This window comes from Lasioglossum baleicum, unplaced genomic scaffold, assembly GCF_051020765.1.
Source record: "Lasioglossum baleicum unplaced genomic scaffold, iyLasBale1 scaffold1624, whole genome shotgun sequence".
Lineage (NCBI taxonomy): Eukaryota > Metazoa > Arthropoda > Insecta > Hymenoptera > Halictidae > Lasioglossum > Lasioglossum baleicum.
This window is the reverse complement of record NW_027470683.1, coordinates 1-5000: the sequence shown is the minus strand read 5'-3', so window position 1 is coordinate 5000 and position 5000 is coordinate 1.

Genomic DNA, 5000 nt, shown 5'->3' with positions numbered 1-5000 from the left:
CACCCGTCTAGTAATCTAGTAAGCAAGTGCTGGAGGCAATACGCCTCCAGCACTTAGAGGAATCGATGAGTACTATAGAGGCAACACGCCGCTGGTACTTATTGATTCCTATTTTGCTTTGAGCACTTTTGCAGATTTGCATGTTGTATGTCCAGCAATGTGCAGGGCGGCAAAAAAGATCCGACGGGGCGATGTTCTCCCCAATGAGCCTGCAGAGTCAGTGGCAACACGCCGCCAACTCGAAAAGACAATCCCAGAAGCAATACGCTGCTGGGACTTAGAAAAATCGGGTCACCCAAAAGCAATACGCCGCTGGGGACTCGATAAAATCGGGGGAAGCAACACGCCGCCGGAAGATAGCCGATAAACATGCAAGCGGAGGCGCCGTTGTCACTAAAATTATATAGAGGTGGACGCCGAGGTGACGCTCCAACGGAGCACTTAAAAGTGGAGGAGACAACCACTATAAGTACTTGTCTCCCATTTCCCTAGCCGCTGGGCCGTCCCACCCGACGTGCTAGCACCCTGTCGGAAACGAGCCGCTGCCGACCGAGGCCCGGAACTCCTGCGAGAGTCACACTGTGACCGCGGTTTCGAGCTCCATCGAGAGTCAGGCAGAGGCCAAAATTACAGAGAACAATTACAACTAGTCGCTCCGACAGGAGGATCCCTCCGTGCACTAACCTATACTCCTTCACTTTTCCAGCTGACCCGGGCACTGGGGGTCTACCAAACCAGCCGCGCTAAAAATTTACAAACATGATGGTCTCCTCAAGCTCAAAATACTCCGGAGGTAAACTCGCTCCCCATTCGGATCTCCGGGTGGGAGCTGGGCCGGGGGAGACTAACATGGAAGCGGTGAGAAGACTTCGGCCGGCAACACTTCGCCCGTCAGAGGTCGGAGGACAACGTGGGACACACACGGTCGCACCATCAGTCGAGACGCGGAGCCCCCGCGTAACGCGATCGACGACTGCGGCCGCCTCCCTCGCGAATTCTCATCACCGCGCTTCCTCCCTCTCCGCGCCGACGATGGTGCAGACCCAACGAGGTTCCGGTCTTCAGGCCGTCCAAAACCACCCGGGAAGGGAATCGGGAATTAGCTCCGCGATTAGCTCCGCGAACAGTCCCGCGATTGCGTGCGAAACCGCGTCCGTGCCCGCGTCGACCAGGGCTTCTGTGCCCGCAAGCGCTTCGTCTCCGCTCTCGACCAGCGTCCCCACTACCCACTCGAACGTACAACAAGGAGAAAGGCTCTCGGAGCCCGCGACCGCGAATGCGTACACGGGAATTAGGATAATGCAACTGAACATGCGACGTTCAGATGTAGTCAGCGGCGAAGTGCGTCAGCTTGTAACCGAAAAGCGACTTGACGTCCTGTTATTGCAGGAAATGTACGTCAGGAAGCAGGGCGCGAGCAGCACTATTTGTAGCTTAGGAACCGGAGTGAGGATCGTGGCCGACCAAACACAAACTCCGTGGGCTGCCGTAGCCGTTTGTAACCCTCACTTCGACGTAGTATTCGTCTCGCAGCTCAGCAACTCCCACTGCGCGTGTGCAGAAGTGCTGGCACCCGGCTGCTCGTTCTACGTCGTATCGTGCTACTTTCAGTACTGCGACGAGATAGAGAAGCACCTCAGTCACCTCGAAATGGTGTTCCGTTCGCTGAGGGGGCAGAGAATGTTAGTTTCGTTAGACGCGAACGCGCGATCACCCCTCTGGGGCCCACAGACCGCCGACGACAGAGGAGCCCAGTTGGAAGCACTCATAGCATCTTTCAACATGGAAGTTGTGAACGACATCAAGCAGCCGCCAACCTTCTGGACACCGGGAGGATCATCCTACATCGACGTGACATTGGCGTCACCATCAATGGCCGGACTCATCCGCGAATGGAACGTCAGGGACGACTGGACAACGAGCGACCACAGAGCCGTGGACATCAGACTGCGGGCACCAAAGAAGACTTCACCATCATCAGCAGGACGGAACGCAGCCAACACCAGATTCAACACGAAGAAAGCCAACTGGGAGAAGTTCGAGGAGCGCTTAGCCGATCTCTCCCGAACGAGACTGGCGCCCCTCGAACTGGAGTCGGCGGAAGGGGTCGAGAAAATGGCAGAAACGCTTGCAGACATCATAACTGATGCCTGCACAGCGTCGATGCCACGTAAACGTAAGTTTAGGAAGTCCAACCCGTGGTGGACGAAAGAGCTCACGGAGCTCAAGAAGGCCGCATACCAGCGGAGACGTGCCTTCCAGCAAGAAAGAGACGAGCTCGCTCGCCCCCAGAAGAAGCTGGCCTACCGCTCTTCGGTGCGTGAGTACAGCAGGGAGGTGAAGAAGGCGAAGCTCAAGAGCTGGCAGAAGTTCGTAACGTCGCACGGGAACGAGGAGCCCTGGGGTACCGTATACAAACTCCAGGCGAAGAAACTCCAAGTTCAGAGTGTGCTTAGCACACTCCGGCGTGATAATGGTCATACGACCAGCGCGGTAGAAACAGCTAAGTTGCTGCTGGAAGCACACGTCCCCGAAGATCGCGTAGAAGAAGATACGCCCGAGCAGCGTACGATTAGAGAAAGTGCACGGACCGCGCCAAGCACTGAAGACGCCTCTCCGTTCGTAAAAGAGGAAGTCATCGACGCGGTTAAGACCTTCAAAAATAATAAAGCACCGGGGCTTGATTGTATTGAAGTCGGAGTGCTAAAGGCAGCGGCCAAAGTCATTCCCGACCAACTGGTACGGCTCTTCAACGGGTGCCTTCAGTGGGGCGTCTTCCCCTCGATCTGGAAGGAGGGCTCTCTCAGAGTTCTCTTGAAGGGCGAAGGGAAAGACGTGAAGGACCCGAAATCATACCGACCGATTTGCCTCCTCTCTGTTGTAGGGAAACTATTCGAGAAACTCCTCAAGAGGAGAATAGACCAGACCGCGATGGCACCTGGCCAGATTTCCGATCGGCAGTACGGCTTCATGCCTAACAAATCGACAGAGCTCGCGATCGCCGAGCTACGCCGCATAGTTGATTCTACCGAGGATCGATATGCGGTGGGGCTGCTCTTCGACATTTCGGGCGCGTTCGACAACGTTTGGTGGCCCTTAGTACTACGGAGTCTAAGAGAGCGTGGCTGCCCGCGAAACGTATTCCAGGTGATCGCGAACTACTTCGACGACCGCAATGTGAGCATTGCGGTAGGAGAAGAGAGGGTCTCCAAGCGCGCCTCTAGAGGATGCCCTCAGGGCTCTGTCCTCGCACCGGCGTGCTGGAATCTTATGTTCGACGAACTCCTGAGAATACTCGAAGAATTGATCCCGGGTAAATTCATCGCGTACGCGGACGACCTCATCATAGTTATAACCGGGAACAGTAGGAAAGAGATAGAAGACAAGGCACAGCAAGCGGTCGACCAGATCGTAAGCTGGTGCAAATCCGCGAAGCTCGAACTGTCAGCCCGCAAAACGGAAGCAATCGTGCTTAAGAGCGGCTACATCGAGCAGAAATTATTAGGAAGCAGAGGAGGCTCGCGCCCGGATAGGAAACGAAAGACCGTTCGGCACAAGGCAAATCTCACGAACAGACCACCGACCATTCGAATAGGGCAAACTACAATCGCGTTCAAGTCCGCCGTGCGATACCTAGGCGTCCACTTCGATAGCGGCATGGGTGTCCGATCCCACTGCCAATACCTATGCGACAAGGTCGGGTCGCTCTTCGCGAAATTCGGGAAGCTCGCGAGAAGCCGATGGGGACTTAGATTCAGGGCTCTCTCCGTAATATATCGCGGAGTCTTCCTGCCGATGGCGACTTATGCAGCCGCCGGCTGGTCAGACTTGTGCGGAGAGAAAGAACTGAGAACGCTCAGGGGCATGCAGCGTCGTGCTCTTACTGCGGTGACTGGCGCATATCGCTGGTCATCGTGGGACAGCATGTGCGTCGTAGCTGGAGCGGTCCCGATCGACATCTTGCTAGAGCAGCGTAGGGCACTCTTCAAGACGAGGAACGGTATGGACGCCAGTTTCGGGAGCATCGTCGTACGCGCGGGAAACGACGATGCAAAAGATTTGTTACAGGCGGAAGCAGCGAAGGTGTGGCAGACCAAGTGGGATGCCTCCCACAAAGGCCGAACAACACACGCCTTCTTCAACGACATCGAAGAGCGGATGGAAGCGAAGTGGATGAGACCGAGCCACTACACATCGCAAGTGCTCACAGGCCACGGAAAATTCAACGCGCGACTCCATGCGTACGGAGCCATCGACAGCAGCAACTGCGCCTGCGGAAGCGAGGAGGACACAGTCGGACACTTCCTCCTCGACTGCCCGATCTTCGACCCTCAGAGGGAGGCTCTGCGAGACATAGTTCCCATCGGCGATTGGAGATGGCCGGAAGCGGCACATCACCTAGTATCGTCTCCAGAGACCTCCTCTCTGTTCGAAGAGTTCTGCCGCGAGACCCTGTGGCTGAAGGCACTTCAGGATCAGAAGTAGAGACAGACAAGTAAGAAGTAAGTAAGTGAAAAGTGCAAAGTGTAAAGTGTAAAGGAAAACTAAGTGTAAGTGAAAGCGCGAAGACTTAAATAAAATACCAAGGACAACGTGAAACTTGGACAAACCGGAGCGTCCTATCGAGCTGCATCGTAGCGCTCGGGAGGGCACGTCAGCCCCGCGAGAAGACTTGCGGATACACTGCCGCGCCGGACCTCCACCAAGGAACAGAAATGTTCCACCTTATTTACAGGAGTCCCGCCTCTCCTCTTTTCCTACTTCCATCGCCCTTAAGGGTCGGGTGTGCGTGCGAGCGGCACGCAGCGAGTTCGCCTTCCCGTGGTTCCCCGTGAGCGTAGGCGACCGAGCGAGGAGCTATCCTCGATCGGCCGCCTGCGGCCAAAGAACTCGTCCACCGTACACGTCTCGGTGGCACTGCTGGATTTTTCCATTGCCCGCTCTACTTGAACAGTGGAGCCGCCTCGCTAAAAGTAGATATAAAATTTATGCTATGCGTA